The 12,834-nt window shown below is 29.8% G+C and overlaps 1 pseudogene; it reads left to right on the forward strand.

Annotated features, from left to right (window-relative positions):
* The first annotated feature begins 7,219 nt into the window (after positions 1 to 7,219).
* LOC149220843 (auxin-responsive protein SAUR32 pseudogene) lies at positions 7,220 to 8,133 on the forward strand (annotated as a pseudogene).
* Positions 8,134 to 12,834: the final 4,701 nt, after the last annotated feature.

Raw genomic sequence — 12,834 nt, forward strand, 5'->3', positions numbered from 1 at the left:
TTTGATTAATAACCATTGTGTTGCTAAATTTTGGAAGAGAAATTCCTTGTAAAGGAAAATTATGTCAACCAATAATGAAACAATGTGCAAAGGCCACTCTCCAAGTAAATATGTGGAAAATGGAAAGAAATATTTTTTATGCAAGAATGTGAGAACAACTATTACAATCATTGTAAGATGAGTGGTCATTGGGTTGATAATTTTTGGAAGCTTCAGCCATAATTTCATATGAAGCATCACAAAGGAGTTGTGCAAGCATCCATCTAGAAAGAGGTAGCAGATGAAAGAGTTGTTCAAGTACCAATGGTTATTATTGAAGCCACTTATCTAATTAAGATTATAAAGAGGGAGAAATACAAAGAGAAGCATTTGATTGAATGAGTCAGTGAGAGTTCAATATCATTTTTTCATAACTAATTTTTGCATGGTTATATAGCACCTCCAAATCATTTATTTCATTTCATTTGTATGAGAAAGTGTGGAGGTATATCGCTAATTAAGAGTGAAATATGGATTAGTCATCTCAAATGAGAAAACAAATCAAGCTTATATCAGTGATATTATTTAGGTAATATTTGCAATACTAGTAAACCAAATCATTTATTTCATTTCATTTGTATGAGAAAGTGTGGAGGTATATCACTAATTAAGAGTGAAATATGGATTAGTCATCTCAAATGAGAAAACAAATCAAGCTTATATCAGTGATATCATTTAGGTAATATTTGCAATACTAGTAAACCAAATATGTTGCATGTAATAACCTTAAAAAAGGATAATTGTACAAGTGATGACTTGTTATAACATTACTTAATATGAAATGTAGTTTATTTATCTTAGTTGAGAATATTGAACAACAAAGACAATATAAAAATGAACCACTAAGAAAAAAGAAAAATACAAAAAAAACCACCGATAATGAATCATGACTTTTTGGTATACCAAAAGTTTCTTTTTAATACGTGGAAGTATGATCCAAGCGGATCTTCACAATTGACCGTTCAAGTTGGTCTCAATTTATTCCAAAGTTGTCCACACAATCAAAATCTTATAAGAAACTTTTTGGCATACTTTGAATGAAGTAAGAATTTGTATGCAAACGATAAAATGAAATGATTAATATTTATTTTGAGCTTTTATTCTCATGTATTATTGTATTGGTCATTTTTTATTTGTAGTAAGAAACTAATACGAATTTAATAACTATTTAACATTGGTGAAAAAACTACATAAAATTGTTGTTTAATAGTCTCAAAATAGAGTTGAGATATATTATTGTAATTTTATTATAGTATATATGGTTTTTAATAATAAAACTTATTATTTAGATAGGATAGAGTACAAATGGAATATGAAATTATAAGATAAAAATAATTTTTTTTTCATTTTTAGTTTTTAAATAAAAATTGTAATAAAAAAACATATTTATTAATAATTAATATAGATTCAATTTAATTTCAAGCACATTTTTAAGGATCAAATCTCTCAAAATGAGTACAAAATTTGAGTAAAATGTTACATCTTAATAAATTTCATTCCTCTCAACTTGGACCTATCCTAGTTCTTAATAATATTAATTAATATTATTAAGAGTTATATATATATATATATATATATATATATATATATATATATATTAAAACTTATTAATTAAATTTAAATATAACATTATGAAATATAATAGTTACTAATATGGAAAATTGTTTTAATTTGTTTAGTCCAATAGATCTTAATTTGTAGTTATTTTTTCCCATAGGGAGTAGAGAAAACGATGACAAGGTTTTTTTATTAAGACACTCCATGGTGAAAGGGTCACTAGTTCAAAACTTCATGGGTAAAAATCCATCCATGCTAAGAGTTGGTGTCGTTGAGTGCCATCCCGGGGTGATTTGGTGGGTTAGATGGCCACTACTCAAGATTGACTAGTTAGATGGCTAATACTCAAGCCACATGTTAGGAGGTTAGGTGTGTCACATAACCTAGCAAATGAACAACAAAAAAAATTGTGATTTGGTGGGTTAGATAGCCACTACTCAAGATTGAATAGTTAGATGGCTAATACTCAAGCCACATGTTAGGAGGTTAGGTGTGTCACATAACCTAGCAAATGAACAACAAAAAAATTGTAACTTTTCTGGCTATATGTACCAATATTCATTTAATTTATTAAGAATTTATATATTTATATTATTTAAATGTGAACATATTATGATTTTTATAATATAACAAATTAAATTGAGTAATTTTTTTTTTTTTAATTAAATCCAATGTTTAGATTCATTTACAATTACTATAACTTCAAAAGTATTACTATAATAGGGACGATGGTTGGAAGTTAAATAGAAGTTGGATCCCTATCTTCTTTTTATAATTTTTGTTTTTAAATTAAAAAAAAAAAAAAAAAAAAAATATATATATATATATATATATATATATATATATATAATTGATTATTTTTATTTTTATATTGGAATTTATATCCTCTTTGACCTCCCTATTAAAATATTATCCAATCATTTTATATAATAATATTTAAATATAATTGTTGAATATTATTTATTTTTAATAATAACCATATTAAACTTATTTTTAATTATATATCTACAAATATTCAATTCTTATTATATTATTAAATTAATCTAACTAATTTTGAATTCAATATTATTTTAATTAAAAATATTAATAAATTAAAATAAAACATAACAAAATAATAATAAATTTATTCAACTATATTTTTTCAATGGCTAATTCATAACAGCGATTTCTTAATGGCTAACTCCAGAACAGATACATCCTTGCTATGTAAACATTCTGACTGTCTGATTTTTCATCTTTGTCATGATGATAAACCACATTAGATGGTTCGAAACATCGACCAAAAACTCATGATGTGATTAATCCGAAATTTTTTATCAAAATTAATATGGATCACAAAAATCTAAAATCAAATTTCCAATTTTTTATTGAAAATATTTATTAAAAACATTTAAACCTATTAATAATCATTTAAAACCAGGCTTAAAATCATTTATAAAAGGTTTTAAACTATTAATGTTTTAAAAGCGAACCTTTTAAAAATGTTTTAAAAGCAGTTTGAAAAAACACTTTCAAATAAAACTTTGTTGTTAAAGACACGTATTTTTAAAATATTTATTAAAAAAATAATAAATTTATCCCTTTCCAACTAACTTGCTAAGCTGTAATGAAAAATATTTAGTCCCACGCATCGTTGAAGTAGAATGTCTTTGTTGGTAACTCCTATTTCCACCTTTATAACAAAGTTAATGCTGTTTGACATGCAAGGGGAATAGGAGTTGCCTTGCATTAACATGCCAAAGTCAATTTTGAGGGAAATATAAATGCAAAGCAACTCCTATTCTCATTGCATGTCAGACAGCATTAACTTTGCTATAAAACTAGAAATAAAAGTTGCCGTTTTTTTGTTGGTGCCCACCAGTGTTCAAATTTGAACACATCACAGCCCTTCTGAAGCCCTCTAGCACATCAGAGAAGTGCTCAGCAAAATTTACCAGTCAAAAGAAATTTAAATTTTGATTTTTATAAGTTTTAAAAAAAATTAAAAGAATATTATAAAATGCCCAATGAAGGGCTACCTGTCCATAGGACATTTCAAAAAATTCCAGTTCTCTCATTGATGTAACACTCTAAAGTCTAAAGGAGGTTATGGCAACACTCAAGAAAGTGCAATGGGATGTAATGGAGGTTGTTCATCCATTCCCAACCCATCAGTCATAATGGCAGCACTGATAGAGTTAGTAGTGATGATATGAGGTTTATGTTCGCATTCATTGATAACAAAGGTTTCTTTTCGCATTCATTGATAACAGAGGAGAAGTAGCTATGTATTGGTATCCGTGAATAGGCATATTTTGAAGGTATCAAATATTTAGAACAAACAAAATACAAAAGACAGAATTAACGATGACTAAGGTATATTACTCTGAGCCGGTGAATCTTACCTACATTGATTTTTCCAATCCCAACCTTATGGCGAGTACAGCACAAATTCGCAAGGTATTTTAACTCTCAGTTATAATCTGCAACTTTCATTTCCATGGCCTTTCATTCAGTTCACTGATTTAGGCAGAACTGATTAAAATTATTATGTATGGAATGGTTGATTGATCCTTATATAGTCATGTGTAGCACAAGTTCACAAGGTATTTTAACTCTCAGTTTTAATTTTCAACTTTCATTTCCCTGGCCTTTCATTCAATTCATTGATTTAGGCAGAACCAATTAAAATTATTATGTATGGAATCATAGATTGATCTTTATATAGTTATGTGTAGACTCTGTATTTTTTTTATATCATCCATCATGTCATCGATGAAGATTTTTTGGACTAAGTCTTTGAGCAAAGTCGACGGCTTTTTGCGCTTCCGGAGGAGGAAACAATGAAATTGCTGTGAAATGAGAACCATCAAGGTTACACTCCATATCAAGCAAAATCTCTTAATCTTTCCATTCAACTGGAAGATTTGATGTGGATTTGTGTCTCCTTATATTTCCTGCTTGTAATTACATCTTGCTCTGCTCAACTCTGAAAAATTAATCCATTAAAGTATTACACTTCATATTTTTTCATATATTCATTTTTCCGAGGGATTGGAAGGGGAGTTATGAAGCTTTTGAAGCATCAATAAAGGCAAGTGATTTCATGGTCCCAATTAATGGCCTTCAGCAGGTAGATTTCATGGTCCCAATTAATGGCCTTCAACAGGTATGCAGTTCAACATTTGAAACGTTATTTTTCATACTTGTCCAGTGGTTAAAAATAGATTAAAGTGACAATGTTGATATTTTTACATCATAATCACATACTACATTTTATGTGGTATCTCCATTTTCTTTCATTTGTAAAATTGTATTCTTTCTTGTCAACTCACCATTACCACAAGATTGTTCAATTACGAGATTACCTCATTAGACTTATCATCCTACCGCTATGAAAAAATCTTCCATCCTACCTTTATGAGGACATATTCATGACATTACTTTGATGTTTCACATAGATAACTTGACATAGTATAATAAGGCCGATAGGGTTCCTTACATTTTCCATGAAGACATCATTACTTTGAAACTCTGATGTTCGACATGGAAATCTTGAGATAGCATAATAAGACCGATATGGTTCTTTATTTAGGGTTTATTTTTAGGGTGGTATATAGACAAAGTAATCTCTTTATTAATTTGAATTCTTATTTCATAGTAATAAATGAATACATTGTCATTTTATAGTAATAAATGAATAAATTTTCATTTTATAGTAATAAATGAAATAAATTAGTTAAAGATGTAAATTTATCGTGTTTAAAAATAAATTAAAATGATAATATTGACATTTGTACATCATAACCACATTTTTTGTTGTATCTTCATTTTCTTTCCTAATTTGCAAAATTTTCTTTCTTTCTTGTCAACCAATCATTCAGACAAGATTCTTCAATTTTGACAACCATTTAGACAAGATTGTTCAACTATGAAATTACCCCATTATATGGTGGTAACTACGCTTTGTGATTCAAACGTTTTTTATATTCTTGTAAATAACTACTACCATCTCTTTTCTATTTTTAGATGATTTCGTAACTAACAACCACAATGCCTACAAAAGCCTAGCATTGTTTCCATTTGAACTTACTGTAATCAAGATTACTAGTAAGCCTAGCATTTGTAAAATCAAACTTCATTTAAAACCCCGTATTTCTTCTCTTATCTTACAAAAAAAAATTCTTTATTAACTCTCTAGTTTTTGAAAACATTGAAATTAATGCTATAAAAAAATTGAGAAATTATAAGTGTGCCTCCCATAAAATTATGTAGAGTTTTGAACGGGGAGAAGTGTTAAAATGAAACTCCAAGGCTGTATTAATAAGTGCACAACATAAGATTGGTGTGCCTACACGATGACAACTTAATTTTCTTTTTCCAACGGGTCTTCCCAAAAGATATAGAATGCCAATAACTATCCTACAACTACTATTGTGTCTCCCACTTCATTCTCTCCATTCCACATCTAGGAAATAAGTTGTGTGTGTGGGTGTCCATGTAGCTACTACTATGAAGGGTTTTTAAGTTGATGTTTAAATCATAGAAAAATTAAATGACATTGTTAATGAAAAGAAACCATATTATTAGAAAAAGACATCAACAAAAAGAAACCGCATTATTAGAAAAAGATATCAACCAAACTTGAATTCATTGTAAGGGCCAAATTTGAAAACCATTTTTAAACAAATAAAAAAAACGACTAACCAAGCCATACAACAACAACACTATAGATGTGTACTACATATTACAATATTTCCCTATTAGATGTGGAAAACTTTCCTTTAATTACATAAATTTTTGAATCTATAAAACTTGAAGTTTTTAATGGAGATAAAAGTCTATTGATAGTGTTCTTTGATTGAGCACTGTTAAGAGAAAAGTTCAATTTCCTTGGTTTTTGAAGGTATATATTTATTTTTCTGGTTTGCTTCAAATTGTTTTAAACTTAACAAAATAGTTAGTATAAATTAGAAACAAATGAAAACTAAAAATACTTTTTCCATTGTGCAAATAGATTTATATTTTCAATGATGTAAATTCAGATACTTTTGAATATTATCTAATGAATAGAAGAAACATATGTTTACCTTTTTTTAGTAGAATTTGAGAAAAATGTTTGCCTATTTACTAAATTCTATTAAAATTTTATAGTATTTTAATGTAGCCACTTTTTAAATTTTAAAGATTTAGGACACCATTTCATTTTGTCAATTTTTTTTATAAAGAGTTTATTCAATATACACTTGTTAATAGAAGTACAATTTTTTTTATAACTTTTCATCTTTGAAAAGTTAGATAAATATATGCCCTTCAAAATAAAATTAAAAACACTGGTGCCCACACAACCACGAAACAAGATATTATACTTTCCCACCAATGTGAACGCCAAGACTAAAATATTTGTCAAACACCCATGCGATTACAGTTTGGCGCCTCTCCGCTTTCTACGTCATAATGACGTGTCTTTCAAGTGGGCCCAACGTGAAACGAAAATGACGTCACTTATCACGCCGGAAAGGGTAACGCATTCTTCTGTACGCAACACCTGTAACAGCCGCGTCTCTGGTATGAACAGTGCACTGTGGGTGTCGGCATAAAATTCAATATATATCACAGCATGTGCACCTATTGTTGGTCAATTTTCCACTTTTTTTTTCTGGAATTCTCGCCGTGTACTCCGCCTAAAGCAACTGCAGGCCCCGAATGAATTAGGGGAAAAGAAATTCTCCTCCCTTGAAAGCTATAAATTGCGTGATCTCAGAAAAACCATTTCCCTTCATCTTTGCATTTGATATTCGCTGTTCTTGAAGCTTAATTTCCTTTTGCTGTGAGCTTAATTCATTCAGGCCGCTGGCCATTTCCCCCATAACTGCTCAAACTTTCTACCAGTGTATTGGGTCATCGGAATCCTTTTGGCATTGGGATTCAGAAATAACCTGTGCCCTTTCTGGTGGTCTGAAATTGAATTCCGGAAACCCTCAAGATTATAGCCTAAGAAACCCTACAGACACCTGCATATTCACTGAGAATGCCCTCTTCACTGCATTTACCCCACTTGCATTTGCATTTTCCTTCCCATCACCATCATCGTGATGATGATGGGCATGGGAGCTCACAGGAGGAGGCGCACGATTTTCACAAGGATGTTCCCAAGGGCTGTGTGGCGGTATACGTGGGCAGTGAAGGAGAAGATCCTCAGCGTTTCGTAATACCGGCAGTGAATGTAAACCATCCTCTGTTCCAGAAACTCCTCAAGGAAACCGAGAAGGAATACGGATTTGAGCAGAAGGGCGCCATCACCATTCCTTGCCAGGTCTCGGACTTCAAGAAAGTACAGGAGCTTATCGACCAACAACAACACCATCACTCTCACAACACCAGCTGCTTTCGATAACCATTTTGAGGCTCGGCGTCGTTTCATTTCTTATAAGTACAAAGAATTTATCCGGAAGAATCAGGGCAGCCAGCAGTAGTACTCTGTCGCTCTGGTTTCCACGATTCTGTGTAAATATCATAACCGTGCTTGTAAAATTGATATCCGTAGTTGTAATTTCAGTTTGTTTGGCTTTTCTGGGAGTCTGAATGGGGTGCAATAAAGCCTTAACGATGTAAATTTACTGTAATATTAATTCAATATATTACCATGAAAGGGAAGTGGTGGAAGAGATTTTAAGGAGTTTGTTTCTTGTAGGAGCAGTGTTTGAATAGTGTTTTTGATGATGAAAATGGATTCAACACCATCAAAAATTTTTAGGACACTAAAATTTTAAAGTTTAACAATTATAACTGAGATTTACAAAAATCTTTGCCGGATTTTCTCCAAATATAATAGAAATTTCCATAACTTTCCGGACAACTTCTCTGCCTCGTTACACTACGCAGTTTGTTTGTGTGGATTTGATTAAATTTCAGGAGAGGCATTGAAATTGGAAATAAGAATTGGGGAATTAAATTTTTCAACCAGCATTAGGCTTTTATCAGTCAAAGCATCACTCACAATTAGTTCTCTTTTTTTCCATAGAAGTGTTAGCACTGCTTAAGCTCAATGTAATCGGGGTTAAATTTGACGGGTTCTTTTACTTGGCTCTTTTACTTACTAGGGATTTTTTATATGAATTGTTTTTCACATGAACTTAATATATTTTTATAAAAACATAATCAATAAAAATTCAACATCTTTTATTTTCTAAGACATTTTTTTGATATATAATATTTATATGATAAAAATAAATTAAATAAATATATATGAATTTCAGTTAATTAACTTTACACTAATTTCAAAAAAAATATTAACGAGGGAAAAAAAAATTAAAGTCAAGCGTCCTGATTCATAATAGATGATTGGGTTAAAATTAAATAATCGTTACACAGCAAGACGGACTGCGGTTGAAGCCGTGTGAGTGCCATGCCCATCCTGGTCATGGGGCAGGCTTAAAAATTACTAAATTTACATTATTAATTAAGTAATAGCACATTAGAAGAGTGCTTCTAAAATATGATTCAGCTTATGAAAAAAAAATTGTATTTGGGTTTTAGTAATAATTCTAAGTGCAACTTTGAATTAGGGTTTTAGTTATAACACATTAGAAAAGTGTTTCTAAACAATGATTCATTTTATTTAGAAAGCTTATTATTTGAGTTTTATAATCCGAATACATTAAGTCAATCACTGGATTCCCATTATAGTTAGTATTAGTCTTTTAATATACATTGAAGTACCAAAATAAATTCTTGAATCATTAAATTGGCGAGTTGATTTGGTAAATAAGATATATTTGAAGAAAAAAAAAAATATTAATAAAAAAGTTTATTATGTCTATATAATGCAAATTTTCAACTCATCTCAGATTTTTTTACTGGATTTTAGCAGATCATTATATTTTATATGTATGTTTTTGGATAACTTGCATTTTAAAGAAGTGTTATATCAACTTTTTTAGCATATCATTATATTTTATATATATGATTTCAGATAACTTGCATTTTAAATAAGTGTTATATCTATATCAACTTTTTTAGTGAACGCTTAACCTATAATCAGGGCCTAAATTGCTAAAAAAAAAGTAGAGTAACAACGTAAAAGGGTACAGTGATGTGTGGTTTGATGGCAAGTCACATGGGCGAAGCTGGGCAGACCGAAGTTCAAATCTCATTGAGTACAATGACCTGCTGTGGTGGCAGCTAGAGGGGCGGATTCCCCTTTCCCGTGAGTCTGCTCTTGCTAAAATCATAGGAACTTAGTATACCCGACTTGGAGGTGGTTGGTTATGCTCTTGGTGTTATAGTGGCAGCTATGAGGTTTGATCTTTTGCTCTTGCTAAAATCATAGGAACTTAGTATACCCGACTTGGAGGTGGTTGGTTATGCTCTTGGTGTTATAGTGGCAGCTATGAGGTTTGATCATAGGAACTTAGTATACCCGACTTGCAGGTGGTTGGTTATGCTCTTGGTGTTATAGTGGCAGCTATGAGGTTTGATCTTTTGCTCTTGCTAAAATCATAGGAACTTAGTATACCCGACTTGCAGGTGGTTGGTTATGCTCTTGGTGTTATAGTGGCAGCTATGAGGTTTGATCTTTGGTCTCCCATAGATTAGGCCGTTACCGATTCACCATGTGGTTAAAAAAAACAATGTAAAAGGCAGTTGAGTTTAGACGGTTGACTGTAATAGGCATTTTTGTGGCTTTGTTTTTTGAAAACTAAGCATAGTGTATATGAATATTTTTGAATAACTTATTTAAAGAAGTGAAGTTTTTTGAAAACTAAGCATAGTGTATATGAATATTTTTGAATAACTTATTTAAAGAAGTGAAATCACAACGTTTAGATTGAGTACTACACCTCTCACCATCAGTAGACAAACAGAGGAGGCCTATTTTTTTACTACCTCATTTTACTTGTGAGAGTCGCTAGACTTAGATTCTCCAAAGATTGGTGATATTTAAAAGAATCAATTCGGACTAGGAAGAGACTGGTGACACTAATTGGAAACACCATAATATCAATAATTCAATGGTGAACACAACAAGAAATTCGAAAAAATAAGTAAATTAATTTGTACAAAATTTAACTACTTGGGAAACTATGTTCCTCACATTTTTATAAGTTAATGAAAAAAATTAATCTGATTGACATCTATTTGAATATATATATAAGAACGTTAAAATAAAATTAAAAAATCCTTCATACACAGCACAAACTCTGATATTCATTTCTATGCATATAAAAAAAATATAAATATAATCACCAAAAACAAATACACAAAATATAACATGCCAAAATCAAACCAGATAAATGAGATAATCACAAAATCACCAATTTCAAAATTTTACTACAAACCAATCAATTCCATTTAGAACTGCAACAATACTTGTTTTTCAGGAAAATCGATCAATATTTAAAAAAAAAATAAAAACCCTTTGGATTTGTATTTTGATGATTGCCAACAACGAAATAATTAATTGAAGATCAAAATGAGAAGTTAACGAAAAATCCTGTGACTACCCTGGATCAGACCATGGCCGCTGAGGGTCGAACACCGGACCTCCTCCTTTCGAGTCTGCTCGACCATATTGTCCCAAAGCCCGCAACGTTACATGTCCTTGGATCGAATCCTGCGATGGTCTGGGAATCGGGTTAACCAATTAAACCACATGCACTTCGGCAGATCGACGGCTGAGAAGGGTGCACGTGCGCCCAGCAAAGTATTTCAGCGGGGTTCATACAGATCAACAAGCTTGCTCAATAGTAGACTCTCGCCCTCTCTCACTGTTAAAAGAGAAGCTGCAATCATAAAGACTGGTGGTCTCCATGGAGAGAAAGCAATGGCGTCCTTGTTCTGGGAGGCGAGGCCATATCATGACTAATGTTTTTAAATTAATTTGTCAGGATTTCTGAAATGGCTGATACCGCACATGAAAAGAGAGACCAACCTTCAATAAAGTTACTGATTTCGGAAATAAAATAATGGTGGTCCTTACTCTTATAAAATATATATAATTTCACCCTTCCGATTTTTTATATGCCATCATTATGACACTTCTCAAAATTATTTGAAATTACCAATGATGTGTGTGGATTTTAGAACAAACTTTAAAAACCTATACATTTAAACATATTTAAAAACTCTTTTATTTATGGCTAAAAAAATAAAAACGTAAAAACGTGTAAAGGGATGTCAATTTTAAAACTGGATTTTAATTATAATATTTTAAAAACCATATACATAAACCTATTTAAAAAAAAAAAATTAGTAGATATCTAAAACTAAAATATTCAAATTTCTAAATACAAACTTTATGATTCATAATCATATACAACGCTCGTTACTAAACAATTTTATATTCACGTTTTAAAGTGAATGTGCATGTAAAAAAAATAACTTAGTTTAAAGAATTTAATTTATTTTTGGTGAAGATTTCCCTTCAATTTTAATAAATTAATAAAATTAAATTTTATATGTTTTAATTTTATAATACACATTGTAGTACATGGCAGCTCTTCATTGGTGAGACTATGGTCCCAACCGTGAAAGTTAAAGGAATTGAGTGAAGGGGAAGACACACAGGAGTGGAGCCCGCTGGTTAATTTGACTTTCGAAATTTTAAATTAAGGTTTATCAATGTTTTTAGAATTTTTGTCTTTTTAATCCTTTATAATGTTATTAATTTTAATTTAAATATAATAATATCTGAAATGTTTTATAAATAAATAATGAGTTAAGGTAATCTTTTAAATTGAATAAGTATTTTAAATATAATTATTTTGAAAAAAAATTGATAATGGTTAAGTTGAAAAATAAGAAAAATATTTAATAAAAAGTAAAAAAAATATGGAGAAATAATATTTTTTTAAAATATGAGTAATAAAAAAATAAAAATTATATATTAAATATTTATTTATTTATTTTATATTAAATAAATATTTAGAAAAAAAAATTTGTGATATATTAAAATATGAATTTTTATCATTTTATTAATTTGAAATAATGTAATATTAATGTTGAGAGGAAAAGGTTAGAAAATAAATTTGAAAAAGTAACCTTTAATAAAATTTCTAATTAAATATCTAATTACAAAATAGAAAAAAAATCAAAATAATAAGAAAATAAAAAAATTAATACAACGATATTTGGTGAAAATATCAGTTAATAAGAAATCAAACAGCCCCATAAATAAATATAATAATATAATACAATTTTAAATATAAATATAATAAAATACAAATGAGGGGTGGTGGGTGTTGAGGTGATGTATAT

The sequence above is a fragment of the Pinus tabuliformis genome, chromosome Q, assembly GCF_031772625.1.
Source record: "Pinus tabuliformis cultivar Carrire ecotype Pingquan chromosome Q, CPIR1, whole genome shotgun sequence".
Lineage (NCBI taxonomy): Eukaryota > Viridiplantae > Streptophyta > Pinopsida > Pinales > Pinaceae > Pinus > Pinus tabuliformis.